Raw genomic sequence first — 15,371 nt, forward strand, 5'->3', positions numbered from 1 at the left:
TGGTATAGATTAAAAAGGCACACGGAGGTACCGCACCAGTTTTAAATTTGGTAAGAGCTTTCTAAGTACTAACCCAAAGAATAGTCATGAAAGGAAAATATGGATAAATTTGAGGGCATACAGTTTGAACATTTTTATATATACAAATATCTTTGAAAAATTAAATGCCAAGTGACAAATAGGAAAAAATATTTGTGACAGACGAAGATTTCCAAAATTAATAAAAAAGACAAATATCCCAATGGAAAATGGGGAAAGACTAGGATAAAACAATTTACATAAAATAATTCAAATGTCTAAAGTGAAAGTACTTAACCTCTCCAGCCACCAGAGAAATTAAGTGAAAACTAGGTCCGATTTACCCCTTACCTCGTGGTCCAGCCTTCTCCCTTTCCCTCCCCTGCTGCAGGGCCAAGGTCTCGGTGGGGGGGGGGGGGGGGGGGTCACCTAATAGCTTTACTTCCAGAGTGCCTCCTTCTTGGGGTGGGGGGGACACTTTGACTCTGTTTTGATTCCGGTCCAGACTAAGTCCTGGAATTTTCCTTTTAGAAACGAAAGGTCCGTTAACATATCTTCCTAAACAAATAAGCAGTTTCCCCTGGAGACAAACTTGGCAGCCCCCCCCTCCCCCAGGGCAGGAAGGGCTGCTGAAAGTTAAACCACAGAATGTCAGGTTTGCACCCTGCTGCGGACACCCTCTCCATGCCGGGCCCCTGCACATCCCTGCCCCCCCCACCTCCCCAACCTGCCTGCCCCAAACACCCGCCCCCCGTCTGGGCCTCTGAGGCCCGCAGGGATCCCAGCCTCCCCAGGCTTGCCCAACTCAAGGGCTTCACTCACTGGCCCTTTCTGCTCCTGCCACGAACCATCTCCTGCCCCAGGGCCTTTGTACTTGCTTTGCCCTCTGCCCAGAACACTCTCCCCAGATATTCCCACTGCTGCCTCCTTTATACAAACAGATCTTTTTAAATGTCCCGTCCTCAGCTGGGCGCCCCGCCCTGTAGCCAGTCCGGCTGGACGGCGGTCCCTGCACACCCAGTTCATCCCTGTTGGCGCCTGGTCTCTCGCAGGTCTGCACGTTGGTTTCCCCGCCAGGGCATGAGCGTCACTGTGACAGGGACCTGTCTACCGCTAAGGCCGGCACAGAATGGGCGAGAGGAGTCCTGGGGACAGGCTAGAAGGGCGTGGCTAGTGTGCTCACCACGGTCCCTTCGTCTATGGATGTATGAGTGACGTCTGGTTTTGCAGATGTTCCACTGTACTGACAAATCAGCTCCATCACTGGAAAAGGCAGCACACGTTGTTTTTAAGGGAAAGCCAATGCCAGGAGAACCCTCTGAGTTTTCATCTTGTGGACACTTAGCAAAGAAAGGGGCCGAGGGGGCGGGGCAGGGAGGAGGGCCCGGTGCTGGGCCTGGGCCACACAACAGGGCCTGGCTGGGCTCCTCTTGGTCAAAGGGCCGTAAACACCTCCTGCCCCGGAAGTGTCCTGTTGCCCAGGGCAGGCGGCCAGCACCAGCTCTGCCAGAGCCTCTCAGCTGTGATGTGGCCCGGTCACTCCCAGCCATTGCTCAGGAGGCAGGAGCGGGCCCGGGGCAGGGGCAGCAGAGGGTCCACCGGCCCAGAGAGCCCTGCCCCAGGCTGGTGCCGCCACTCCTGCTGCAGCCCCTCCTGGTGGCCAGTGGCCAGCGAGTCCGGACTTGGGGACCCTGCGGGCTGGCCAGCTCTCAGCCTTGTTCCAGCGGGGGCCCTGATCCCTGGGGCTGCCCCCGTGCCTGAGCCGCCACCAGCCTCTCCGGGCACGTCCCAGGGGGCTGTCACCCCTCTCCCAGCCCTGAGAATCCAGCCCACAGTCTGGCTGCCCCTCCCGGCCTGGAGCCCACCCTCAGGCAATGCTGCTCTGCTCAGCACGACTGTCTCCCTCAAGACTCGGCCTGGAAACGGGCGGCCGCTTGTCGGGTCACCTTGTGCTGCACACACTGTGTCTGTTAGCCAGACCGGGGAAGGGGCTGTGTCCTCCCACATGAAGCCCTGAGGGACCTGCAAGCAGAGGGCAGAGGGCAGAGGGCAGAGGGCAACCAGGCCCTGGAGCCACACCAACTCCCTGCCCTCCTCCTGCCTTCCAGCCGGGAGGGCGCCCGGGTTGGACCCACACTTCCTGGAGCCCATGCGCGCCCCATCCGGGAGGTTGCAACCAGGACCAGAGCACGGCCTGGGCGGCACGTGTGTCTTCTGGGCCGCTGGGAGCCACGGGGATGAGGGTTGTGTAACCACCGCTTGGCTCTCCAGGCAGCGCTTGGGCCTTTTGATTTAATTGCAAGTGTATTTCCAGAAGCAGGATCTGGGGCACTGGGATGAGGGCGGCCGAGGGGAGGGCTGGGATGTGGGGAGGGGGCAGGGCCAGAGTCTCTCCCCACAGGTGCCAACATGCCTCTCCAACCCCGGGCCCCCAGGCCGGCAGGAACGGCCAGAGCACAGGTCAGCTCGGTCCAGGTGCTCTCGGGGTACGATGGTGGTGTGGGTGTGCGGCCTGGCCGGGTGACCCCCATCATCAAAAGCCCCCCTTTCACAGAGCATCCCCTGGGCCCAAAGACAGGAGGCCTGAGCCGCAGACACCCTCCCCTCTGGGCCAGCCTTTTTTCTTCCAGATTGTTCCTTCTTTGGTCAAATGGCCACGAGCTGGGGCGCCTTGGTGACCATGTACTCTACATGGCCCCAGGGCCTGGATCTCCAGGCCTCCCCATCGAGTTGTCACCCAGGGTGTCACCTGCCATGTGTCCTGCCCTGTCCCTGCCTGCAAGGAGCAGCCAGCTCAGCAGCTGATTCCACGCGACCTCAGCCAGCGATGGCCAGATGGAGACAGTCTTTCTTTCCACCCACACCCTGGGCTGTCACAGCAGTCCTGCGTCCTCAGGCAGGACTGACCCCTCCTTGGCCACTGTGTCCCCAGGTGCAAAAGAGTCTGATCAGATGAGACCAGGCGCTGCCCCGGGCCCTGCCCCCACCTGTCCAGGTGTGCTCAGAGGACTGGGGACTAGCCAGACACATGGGGCACACAGCAGAGCCTGCGTTCTATCTCCAGGACCACCTGGTGTGGGGTGACAGGTGGCCTTGACCCGAGAGTGGCGGGTCCGTCAGGAGTCGAGCGTTGCTCCTGCGTGCCCAGCCGCCTTCCCTCCCTCCCGCGAGAGGGACCCTCTTTCCTGGGGAACCCACTCCAAGCGGCCCGGATCCCCTCAGCTTTCCCCGTTATGGAGTGGGCAGGTAGCCAGGCCTGGCTCAGGGTGGGGTGAGCCTGGCACTGGGGGAAGCTAGGACAGGCTGTCTCACCGCCCTGGGGCAGATCCCGCCCTGGAGGGGGGCTGAGCCCCCGGAGCCCGTGGGCCTGGGGCGGCAGGGATTTCCCAGAGAGGAGCCTGGTGCGGCCTGTCCTTCGGCTCACAGCCACGGCTTCCCCCGCGGTTCAGGCGGGCGCTCGGGGTTGCGCATCGGCACGCCTTGGGCACCGGCGGGGCGGACCTCCGGCGACCGTTTCTGGAAGGATTTGATATTTGTCATTTCCAAAATGCATCCACGTAGTCTGTCCGGGAAAGAGCGGGCCTTTGACCTCCTTCACACGTTTCACGCCGTGTGGGGCTACACGCGGGGTCCCCTAGCCCTTTAGCGCTGGGTCCTGGAGCTCTTGGCTAGATCCTTGTGTGACTCCAAGAGGGACTTGGAGACGAGGCCCAGGCGGGGCCAGCGAGGGTTCTAGTCCGGCTCCCGGCTCACAAAACAGAAAGTGGCCGTTCTGGGCCCGGCGGGAGCCACGAGGGCCTCACCGCCTCTGACCTGGCCGGCGGGCCCCGGGCCAGGCCGCTGCCCCACCATCTCGTGGTTGACCTGGAGGCACCAGGCTGTGGGCGCCACCTCGCAGGTGAAGGGCTGAGGCTCTGAAACGTCAGTACGGAGCCGAGCTCCAGCCGCGAGCAGCTGCGTCCCGGCCTGCGTCTCGGCTTCCTCCTCCCGCCTGGCTTGGGTGTGGTTGCTCGGCCTGCAGGGCGTCCTGGAGGCTCCCCAGTCACGGCAGGCGACGCCATGGACTCCAGCCAGAGAAGAGAACCAGCTGCGCTTGCTGGGAGCCAGGCCTGGCACTGCCGTTCCCAGCCTCGGGCCAGCGCTGAGCGCTGCTCCCAGAGAAGAACGAGCGGCCTCCAAGAGGTCTGGGGCCCTGGAGGAGGGGTACCCTCGCCCACCACAAACCACTCCCTGTCCCATCCCAGCCCCCCTGCTCTCTGGGGGAGGCAGCCCCATGAACCCCAGGCCCCAGGCCCCGCCATAGGCTTGTCTGAAGCAGTGAGGCGCACAGATGTGAGACTCAGGGGCCAGCCTGACCACCAGGGGAGGTGACCACCCCTGGGGCCTCAGTTTCCCTTCATCCCAGCCCAGACCCACACCTGCCCTGGGGTCAGCTTTCACCAAGAGCCGCATCTGCTGGGCCAGCCGGGCCCGCACACCTGCGGGCAGGGCAGGCGGGCGGCGCGGAGGCTCAGGAATGCTGGAGAGAACGGGCCTTCCCTGAGCCAAGTGTGAGACTCGGGCTGGCTCGGCCCCTTCTGGAAGCCTGGGCCGGGTCCAGGCTTGGACAGAACAAGCTGGTTTTCATCAAAGCCGGAAAACATGCGGCTCTGGCCCAGTGCACCGGGCAGTCCTTCCAGGGAGTGTGGGCGGGGCCGGGCAGCCCTTCCAGGGAGTGTGGGCGGGGCCGGGCGGCCTCCACCGCAGGCTCCCCTCATCCAGCGGGGGTCTGCCAGGCCTGTCCTCTCCAGGTGCTGGCCCTGGGGGCCAGGTGGGCATCCAGCGAGGGTGTCTGCTGGGCTGGCCTCCATCCCACAAGCCTGCGGGGCCTGTGATGGGAGCGTAGGGGCGCTCTGGCTGCTGGCCCCGGACGGGGGTGGGGTGTGGGTTCAGGCAGCCTCGGGGTCAAGGCCCCAGACTGCCTGGTTTGACCCCCGAGACGCTGTCTGAGGCTGGGTGGCCTCCGTGAGTGACTCCGCCCTCAGCCCCACTTACCTATCTGTGATATGGGCCCCAGAGATGCAGGGAGACTGAACAGTGAGGAGGTCAGTGGGGCGGGAAGCTCAGCAGAGGGGGCCCTGCCTCCCTCCTGGGGACAGAGGTGGGCTGGTGACCCTCTGTCAGGACAGCTTCCTCTCCTCTGTGTCAGTCAGGTTTGCAGACAGGGTGAGAGCTCATTTTCCGTCCCGGCTGTACTGGGGGCTTGGAGGACAATGCCCTCAGGGATCGTAGAGTCCAGCAGAGGAGAGAGAGCCCGAGGACACAAGTCGGGGGAGTGGGGAGGGGTCTCTGTCGGGGGCACAGGGAAGGGAGCCCCTGAGCAGAGTCGGCCTGGGTCTTTGCACTGGCTCTCACCAGCCCCTTGGTGCACAGGTTGAAGGGGTCCACGGCCTGGTTTACAGGAGAGGAAACAGCAGCCGGAGAGGCAAGTCCTCCCCGAGTCCCTGAATGGCGAGCTGGACCTGGATCCCAGGCCCCAGGGCGCAGGCGTCCCGGGCTCTGTGTCCGGCAGGCCGGTGGAGGTTCCCCGATGCTGGTACAGCTGGGAGGAGCTGAGGGAGTGGCCACCATCAGCAACAACGTCTGAGGAGACAGGATCAGAGGCCCCAGACCCACCATCACAGTGCCGGGAGCTCTGCCCCTGCAGCTGGAGCCCGAACAGACCCCCAGCCCACGTCTCGGGCCTAGTCCCGGCCGCCCCCAGACTCAAGCCTCCACCACGTGCGCTGGGCACCTGAGCGCCTATGTCAGCTCTGAAGTGCCCTGCCAGCCCTGGCCCTGCCTGGCCGTCGGCCCACCGGCCTCCCGGCCCTGCCCTGGTCCTGGCTGGCCCCTCTGCCCCGCCTGGCCTGTGTCCACTGCAGCTGTGCCTGCCCCTCCCATCCCTGCCCTTCGAGAGGGGGCCTGGAGCAGCCCCGAGCCACTGTCCCCACTGCGTCCCAGCTGGGGCACTCAGGGCCCAGCCCTGGACCACCCTGATGCCCCCTGGCCCACTGTCCTCTCCCACAGCCCCCTGCAGGCAGGCTCTTCTCTCCCAGACATTTCTAGAAGCTGCTCAGGTCTGGGGAGAGAATGGGGAGGGGCAGGGGAGGGAGAGAAGGAAGGAAGCATGAGACCAGGCGGCTGGGCCAGAGCAGAAGCTGCAGCCCCCCCGCTGGGGCTGGGAAGGTGGCTCCGTGGGTTCCCAGAGCCCGTGAAGTCCCACCATCCCTCTGACTAATTTAGAAACGATTAATGAGCCAGCTCCCCCTGGAGAAGGGCTGCCATCTGTCCTGGTTTCAAAGGCTGCCTCCTTATTCCTCGAGGAAAAGCTGTGGGTAACCTGATTTACCCTCGGAAGAAGGAGGCGCCCGCAAAGGCAGCGAGCTCGGCAGGGCAGGCAGGAGCTGGTGGCAGGGCAGGCTGCTCCAGCGGGGTGCTCGCCGGAGCCCCCCCCAGCTGCAGACCCCGTCCCAGGGGAACCCAGCAACGCCGTGAGGAGGACAGCTTGCATTCCAGGTCTGGAAGGTGCAGACTCACGTCACCGCGGCCAACACTCCTGGGTGGACCCCAAGCCTCTGCTCCCGGGACCCCCCACGAGGTTCCCTTCCACAGCGACTCTAAGAGGTCTGAAGCGAAAGGCCCACCCCAGCCTGGGGACCTGGCACCGTCAGCCCGGCAGCCGGCACCCCACTCCCCGACCCAGTGCCCCCAGAGCTTCGTCCTCCCTGAGTCCCGGGGACCCACATGCAATGCCAGGGCAGGGTCCGGGAGCCAGCCAGCCAGGCCCTACTCAGGTGGGCAATGCCCAGGCCCCCCGTTTATTCATTCATCAGCCTAGTGTCTCGAGCACACGCACGTGAGCACCCAGGCTGGGGCAGGGGACCCGGAGCAGAGCAGTTCACGCCCTGGGAGGGGCGGGGCATTGGGCCATGGGGAGAGAGAGGCCTGGGGGGCCTTGCGGGGGAAAGGGTGGGAGAGGGCTCCAGGGAGGAAGTGAGGACTGAGATGGGGAGCGCTGGGGTGGGGGGCATAGGAGACACACGGGTTCTTGGAGCAGGAGGGGTAGGGCGGGGGCTTGGCCGGTGCCGGTGAGGGAGGCCCAGAGTCCAGTCCTCGGTGGCCCCCAGGTTCCAAGGGCGTGGGCAGGCCCAGCCGTCTAGGACCGAACAGACCTGCATGCAGGCTGGACAGGTGCCCAGACAGGTTACCTGTGTGACAGTCGCCTGACGCCCACCTGCCTGCAGCTGCCCCAGGTCGGGGGCTCAGGGCGCCCCGGGAATAGTTGTGCTCGCCCTGTCCACTTCTCTGCTCACCAGCATGGCTGGGACAGGCCCGGAGAGACCCCGCCCCCAACTTGGGCCTTGCTGCAGGCCCACCCTGGCTGCTGTCACCCTGCCCCATGGCCCGCCCCTCCTCCTCCCAGGCCGCTGGGTGGCTGCGGCAGTGTCCTGGGGCAGCTCCACTTTTGGGCGACCCTGAATCCTGATGGCTTTCCTGACCCGCAGAGCAAAGAGGAGTCCCTCACTATCGCTCAAGAGGCATCTGCTGAAGCCTGTGAACTGGCGCCAGACATACACTGGGGCCCAAACCACCGAGCTGAGGCCTCTGTGATGTGGCGCCTTGCCCTCTCCGTGCTGTGCAGCCCTCCCTCCCCAGGAAATGCCCTGCCCCTGTGTGGTGGAGGGGGTGGAGGGGCCCTGGGAGGGGAGGGGGTCTGGGAGGAGGAGGGGGTCTGGGGAGTGGAGGGGACCGGGGAGGAGGAGGGGCCTGGGGAGTGGAGGGGACCTGGGAGGGGAGGGGACCTGGGAGGAGGAGGGGGTCTGGGGAGTGGAGGGGACCTGGGAGGAGGAGGGGCCTGGAAGGGGAGGGGGCCCCAGGGGCCCCCGCCCCCCCGAGGGTGCCGGAACTCCAGGGTGGGCAGCCCATGCTGATGCCTTGGAAGGAGAGGCAGCAGAGGCAGCTGAGTGGGGTTAGGGTTAGGCTGCAGTCCCTGGAAGACCCAGCTCGCCTGACAAGCAGGTTTAGCCCCAAGCCTGTGCTCCCAGCGACAGGTCCCCCCATGGCCAGGCACCCCGGTGGTGCTGGTCACCCCAATGATGGCCTGAGTGCGGCACAGGTTGTCCACTCCAAGCCTCGACTCCAGGCACAGGGCCTGGGGCCCGGAGAAGAGACCACGCGTGGTGGGAAAATAAGGGACCCGGGGCCTGGGTCTTTGTTGCTCACATGGCAGAAGGGCGTCAAGGCTGTAGCTGGAATGAAGGTTGACAGTTGGCTGATTTCAAGATGGGGAGATCGTCCTGCACCGTCCAGGTGGGCCCAGCGTAATCTCAAGGGTCCTCACAGGGGAGGAGGGAGGCAGGAGGGCCAGAGGATCAGAGAAGGCAACTGGTGGCCTGAGGTAGAGGAAGGGCCACGAGCTGAGGGCTGCAGGCACCTCTAGAAGCTGGAAAAGGAGGGGAAATGGATTCTCCCCGGAGCCTCTGGAGGGGAGCAGCCCGGCCCTCACCTGGATTTAGCCCAGGGATACCCACGTCAGACTCTGACCCCAAGACTGTAAGACCCTAAGTTTGCATCTTCTCAGCCACCGGACTCTGGCCTTTTGTCACAGCAGCCACAGAAGCTCATACACCCTCCTCCTTGGAACGGAGAGTCCTGCCCAAGAACAGAACGTGGCTGGTGCAGATGCACGCACATATGCAAATACACACTCACACGTGCGCGCGCACACACACACACACACACACACACACACACACGAAGACCAGGCCCAGCACCGCCCGTGGTCACCACACGTTTGTGGTCAGCCCCAGGTCGTCATGTGGACAGTAAGCCCGTGTGTGGCTGCAGCTCCAGGGAGCAGGACCGTGGGGTGAGATGCAGCGCCCCGCTCGCCCTGGGCGCCCCAGCCCCTAACCCCCGTCCTTCTGGCCTTCATGCTGGTCACGAACAGCAGACGGTCAGCCTGGGAGACACTTGGAGCCCCCGTGGCTTTACAGGGGGGGCCTGTCTGGGGTCACAGTTGCTTGGGGAGCACTGCGGGGGGCAGAGGTAACAGGGTGACCATCCCCACGGCCCCTCCTGTGCTGCCCGCCCTGTGGTCAAGCCCTCCGAGGTCAGAGCTGGGAGCCCAGTCACGTGAGGTCAGGGAGGACAAGCCCCGCGCTGTCTGACACGGACTGCAGCCCTCAGACCCGCAGCTGAGGGTCCAGACTCGACGGGGGGGGGGCGGGGGGCAGGCAGGGAGCGGCATGATGATGGCAGAGACGAAGACAATGGCGGCTCCCACACCGCCGGCGCGCTGTCACCGCAGCGTCCTCGTCCTCGTGGAGAGAGCTGGCGGGGGCCTAAGCGCTCAGCGACGGGGCGAGTGAAACAGGCTGCAGCTTGAGTGACGTGGGGAGACAAGCAGGAAAGCTGCCCTCTTAGGAGAGCGTCAGGGAGGAGAGACCCTCTGAGTCGGACACTCATTTTCCTCTTTAAGCTGCCACGTGTCCTGCAGCAGCCCCTGCGGCATTGTAGCCAGAGTGTTTGGAGCAAAGATCGAGCATTGTGAGGAGGGGGTGGTCACGATGGAGCTCAGGGGTCGCAGTGGGGCGCGGAGTGCGGTATGCGGGGCGCCCTCTGCCGGCGGTGGCGGGCGCTGCAGCGGGTGGGCGGGACCGGGCCCCTCCTCTCGGGCTGCACCCCTGACCCCCTGGAGCAGCCTGGGGGCAGGGTCTGGCTACCCCACCCAGGCTGCCTTCTCCAGCTGTCGCAGGGTGCCACCAGCCCTGCTGGGGACTCACTGTCACTGTCACAGGAGGGGTGGGGCCGGCTGGGCCTTCCCCAGGGGTTCTCTCAGCAGGGACTCCGTCAGCTGCTCCCTCGGGAACGTGCCCTGGCCGCTGCTCTTTCCCCACCCGTGCCCCAGCGCCAGCCCACATCGGGGCGCAGTTCCCGGGAAATGGGCGGGACTGGACCCACCGCACTGACTCTGTCCGGTGGGCAGTGGGCGGCCCCTGGACTGAGGTCAATGTGGCCGCCGCACTCGGGGTGAACGGAGCCGGTCTTTGTGCTGTGTGGGTTCGAGGAGGTTTTAGCTCTTCTAATAATAGATGGGCCACCAGGGGCCCCCGGGGCTGGGCTCGCGTCCTCGTCTGGAAGGCCTCCCTCCCCCTGCTGCGGTGCCGTAATTGCAGGCGTCATATTTTTAGGTCACACTTGACGTCTGAATGTGACTCACCCCGAAGACCCTGTCATCGGCGGCTCACTGGGCTCCAGCCCAGGGTTGAAAATGACTACCTTCGGCCCAGCGGTTGATTCTGTCCACATCAAGGCCTCCTGCTGGACACCCGGGAGCAGGGAGGCTGGGGTGGGAGCCCAGCCAGGGTTCTGCCCCTCGGTGAGCTCGTACTCAGGGGCCGGGTCTCATCCAAGGCTGCCTGTCTGCGTGTGTCAGCGCTGGGGCAGGCCCAAGACACCCTTCCACAGGAGAGTAAGCTCTGCACGGGGATGGAGAGATGAGGGGCCCTCAGGCAGGCCTGTCCCCCAGTTCTACCTGAGCCCTGCGGGACCTGCCCCAGACTCTCTGGAGGTGCAGCCTGGACCCTGGGCACCGGCAGCCCTCACCATCCCAGACACGCCTTTGGGGCCACCGTCTTCATCAGCAGGACGGCACGTCTCCCGGAGCCTCTGCCCGGCAGGAAGCTCGGCTGCTGGTGACAGGGACTTCCAGAGACCATGGGCCCTGCAGCAGGAAACACTGACCATCAGTGCCTCAGCTCCTGCGAATCTCTCACCTCCGAGCCCTCACCTTGTCCCGTCCGCCACACTGAGGCACCCAGATCCTTCCCCAGCCCTGATCAAGCCCCCGCCCCTGCATTGAAAGAACCGCCTCTAACCAACCCCCCAGGTCTCGGTCGATTCCGACCTGCGCCCCTCTGTCCAGCCCTGCGGGCCCCACTCCTCCCCATCAGGCCCTCGACATCCCACCACTCGTGGTCAGGGTGTTTGGGGACCAAGGGCTCGGCCCACCTGGCCCAAGGACCATTCCAGTGGGAGACACCCGTCCTGCCCAGGATCAGCTGGGATTCAGGCACAAACAGGCAGGACGTCACAGTCTATCCTAGGTTCCTGTGAGTATCGCAAATGTACTTGTGCACATTTGGTCTTTTCTGTGACGTGTCAGAGAACGTGGGCCGAACGCCAGCTTCCTCGCGTCTGCAAGTGTGTAACAGACAAATCCTCCCAGATACACGCTGACGATGCTGCAGGAATACTAAGTGAGGCTGAAGGTCAGTGTTCACACTTGTAATCTAGACCGAAAAATTATGTTTCGGTGGAAAATTCTGCATCGTGTAGAGGGCGTCTGAGCTGACTTTTAGTCAGCTCAGCTCCACCAAGGGGGTAGGTGCGAAATTCCATCTCCCCTCCCCGACCCCTGCGCAGAAACCAGGTTTTCCTCTGTTGGTTTCAACATCAGTGACCTTTCAGTACGTCTGTCCTGCAGCTTCTCTCTGGAGTTGCTTAGAACATCTGCCTGGTTCTCCCTTGATTAATAAGTAAATAACATCTTTCACGTGAGCTCATTTTTATATCTGTGAGTCACAATCTTACCTTTTACTGAAAATTATTTTTTAACAAATGTATTAGGTTTCTAGACGTTATACATCAGTTACCAAAGTTGTGTTTGTTAATCCACACAACGAACTACTTAAGGAACCAAATATATTAAACTAATAAATGCAGTTTAAAATGTTGGAAGTTTGTAAGTGGGAACAGTTATTCAAAGACCCTGTGACAGTTTTTAGACTTACAAATAGACGTGGAGTATGGACTTCAAAAGAGTGGAAAGCCTGTTGGGAATTCCCCTGTGGTCCAGTGGTTAGGACTCCCGTGCTCTTAATACCCAGGGCCTGGGTTCGATCCCTGGTCGGGGAACTAAGATTCTGACAGCCGCGGCAAGGCCAAAGAAACCCCAAAATCCATCTATAAAAGAGTGGAAGTCTAGGTTTGAAGAGCAGCGGGGCTGAGCCCCCCGCCTGCTGTCCTGGCCCCCCTGTCTTCTGCCGGCCCGCCCTGGTCCTTGCCCGAGCCTCCTCCACCTGAAGGGCTTCTACTTCAACTCTGCCTGCTCAGATCCAGAAGAAAAGACCTTTCCCTTGAAATCAACCTATTGTGCGCTTCCTCCCTTGCCTTGATTTAGCAAATGTTTGTTAGGTAAGTGGACGCTATTCAGTTTTTAAACCCTTCCTTTAGGCGGGAGTGACTGTGTCTGCATCTGCCGGCTTTGTAAGCCCTGCCTGGGCCCCTCGCCCCTCCCCGACCGACCGCACCCACCGCAGCAGCTGCGGCCACTCCGGCCAGGATGCTGAGAAGCGTCAGCAGGTGGCATCGCCGGCCCGTGATGATGCTTCACTGCGGACTTAAAGGCACACCGCCAGGGGGCACGAGTCGCGTTCCGGGGGCCCCCCCCCCCCGCCCCGCCCCCGCCGCCCAGCCTGAGACCATGCCCTGGAAGTCCCCGGCAGGGCTGGAGGCCGGTCTGGCTTGAATTGTCCCCAAAGGGGCCCAGTGAGACAGCAGGGACTCACGTGGCTGTGCGGTTTGCAGGGGCTTCACACGTCTGGAGTCTTCCGCACACCTGGGGCTCTGAAGGGGGAAACCAAGACAGGAGGCCGTTGGTCCTTACCTGGCCCAGGTTCGGCTGCCTGAAGTGTCCAAGCGGAGCCCGGCACTCCAGCCTTCCCCTCCTCCCCAGGATCCCTCTGGCCCTGAGCCCCAGGTGGGCCGTGAGCTCTGGGGGCCCAGTCCTAGGGGTGCTGGAAACGCTGAGGCCCCACAGGGCTGGAGCCAGCTCCCTACGGATGGAGGGTCAGCCCTCTGTCCTGGAAGCCAGGCCCAATGAGGCCAGGGAGCTGGTAGAGGGCCCCTGGGGAAGGTGAGGGACGCTGGCCGGCCTGTGGCGGCCTGGGTGCCTGACGGGGCTGCGTGCTTGGCGGAGGCCATGTCTTCTGCAGTGCGGCCAGAAGAGGGCCCCCATGCCCCTCCAAGGCGGTGCGGACCCCCCAGAGAGACTGCAGGGCCAGCCTGCCGGGTGCCCAGCTGACTGCACAGGGCCCCAGGCTGGGCTGGCCCATCCTGGGAGCCTCCCTCCAGGACTGGAGGCCAGTTGGCACTTTTGGCTGTGCTCTGATGGGTGACCAGGAGGCTCTGGTGGCCACTCTGAGCACCCCTCCCCTCCCCGCCTCCCGACACGTGTCTGTACACGTGTCAGCACGTGTCTGTGCCAGGAGGGTCTGGGGGCCTGCAGCCCCCTCCCCGCTGCCCCCCCCACATGGGGCTCACGGTTTTCCGTCAATGGCTGCAGCTCACCATGCCCCCCAGGCCTTGACCCCGCAGTCCATGGGGTCTCCTCACCCCAAGCACACCCGGGGTGAGGTCGGCCCCCCATTCTCCCAAGGTGGGCCCTCCTCCCTCCCCTCCTCTCCCAGAACTCCTCCTGTCCAGCTGAGCATCCCAGCAACGTCCCCCCAACACAAGCGCCAGGAGGGGCTGCCTCTCTCCCTCCTTCCCGCCACCCCACACATAGCCTGGAGTCGCACGTGAGTCCAGCCCTCCGCCGGGCACGGGTAGCTTCCCTCCGGACACTCTCCCGCGAGAGCGTTCCTTCTGAGGCACCGCGAGCCACTCTGCCTGCCCTGTTGGGTGGGGCTGGCAGGCAGGCGAGGGGGGCCATCACCCGAGCCCGCAGCTCGCTCCCAGGGGATGGTGTTCGCTCGGGGTCCCCTCGTCTGCTTCAGGACCAGCCCTGCCTGAGCCCCTTGGACCTCCTGGCCCCCAGACTCAGTTGTCTCCGAAACCCAGGGCCTCCCAGGACCCGGGGGTCTCTCCACAGACTCACCTGCAGTCTTAATGCCCACGTGCACACATGCATGCCCACACGTATGCCACACACACGCCGTACACTCGGACATACACATGCACACAGTGCTCACACTCACACGCGTCTGGTAACGTGCCGTCTGGTGGCCTCCACAGCTGTGGCCTCGGAGAAATCCAAGTCTCAGAACTGGAGGGCACAGCCGGGAAGGAACAGGCCCGGGAGGGGCCGGGACGGGGGGGCCCTCGGCCTGGTAAGGGCGCAGGCGGGGAGGCCCCACACCTGGTTCTGGTTGGGGGCGGCCGAGAGCACATGCATGAGGGCCCACTCTGCCTCCCAGCCATTGTCTGGGGAGGGGCCAGAGGAGGTGCGGAGGAAGGGGGCTTGGGCAGGGGAGAGGGGCAGGGAGGGGCTCCAGGTCCAGGGTGACGTGGGCACGGGGGCCCTTTCAGTGGCTCCCGGGGCGACCCATCCTGGCCCTCACTTTCCCTTCACCAAAGGCATCCCCTGGAAATCCAAGACCCACCCGCTTCCTGGCCATCTCCTGCTCAAGGTCACAGCCTGCCCGGTGCATGTGGACCCAGGAGCTCCCGAGCGGAGGGTGCGGCCTACGGGGAGGGTCCCGGTGCCAGGGTGGGACTTGCCTACCCAACTCCCTGAGCACTCCTGTCCCAGCCGCAGCATCCTCCTGGCTCTGGGAAGGGCCATCCTGCGGCTCACTCGCCCGCATCGGCGTGTCGGCTGGGTCAGCACAACTCAGAACTGACTATTTCGTGGCGACACCATAAAGAAGGCTCTTATGTAGAGAGATGAGGCGATTATTTCATAGACTGAATCACAGCCACACTTAAAGAGGGGATCCGTATTGTGAGGTGACGGTCCACGTCACCCTGGTCCACGCATCACACACAGGCTGGCGTGGGGGACATCCCACCGTGCAGGCCGTGCCCCCCTGGGGCTGCAGCCCGGCATCCACACCCACGCCACTGCCACCCAGTCCCAGCTGACCCCTCCTGTCCCCGCCTGTCCTCGCCTGACCCCTCTTGTCCCCGCCTGTCCCCGCCTATCCTCACCGTGGCCCAGGTGGGCCCTGTGTCTGGGGCTTCCAGGACTTGGGCCCTTCAGCAGCTGACCCAGCCCGTGTGGAGCCGGGTCTTCACCACGGCGCTGGGCGCACTGCTCGAGAGGCTCTCCCGTGCTGTGCTGAGCTCAAGGAGGCTGGGCTCCTGGACGACAGCCAGCCCCCCGGCCTCCACCCTCCCTCCATCCCCACGCTCCCTCCCTCCCTCCCTCCATCCCCACGCGCCTTTCTCCAGCTCTCCCGGATGGAGGTGACTTTCTGTATTTTCACTCTTTCTCTAACGAGCAGCTTTTACACTACCTTATTTCGTTAAAAATTATAATTTATTTAAAAAACAGAAAGTGTAAGACAAAGCCCTACGTTCCCAGGAGGTTTGAGCCCAGGCGGCTC

At 63.6% G+C, this 15,371-nt stretch overlaps 1 long non-coding RNA gene across 10 annotated transcripts; it reads right to left on the reverse strand.

Moving 5' to 3' along the window:
- Positions 1–120: 120 nt before the first annotated feature.
- On the reverse strand, positions 121–15,086 carry LOC109550720 (uncharacterized). Of its 10 annotated transcripts, none has more exons than XR_012326770.1 (7): positions 14,974–15,086; positions 14,022–14,666; positions 11,835–12,669; positions 11,053–11,296; positions 10,648–10,765; positions 8,546–10,520; positions 121–8,432 (listed from the first exon to the last, which is right to left on the reverse strand). It is a non-coding gene; the product is annotated as an uncharacterized lncRNA (long non-coding RNA). The 10 variants fall into 10 exon arrangements; XR_012326769.1 differs by having other exon boundaries at positions 11,053–11,333; XR_012326765.1 differs by having other exon boundaries at positions 8,546–8,691; positions 10,262–10,520; positions 11,053–12,669.
- Positions 15,087–15,371: the final 285 nt, after the last annotated feature.

The sequence above is a fragment of the Tursiops truncatus genome, chromosome 16 (assembly GCF_011762595.2).
Source record: "Tursiops truncatus isolate mTurTru1 chromosome 16, mTurTru1.mat.Y, whole genome shotgun sequence".
NCBI lineage: Eukaryota > Metazoa > Chordata > Mammalia > Artiodactyla > Delphinidae > Tursiops > Tursiops truncatus.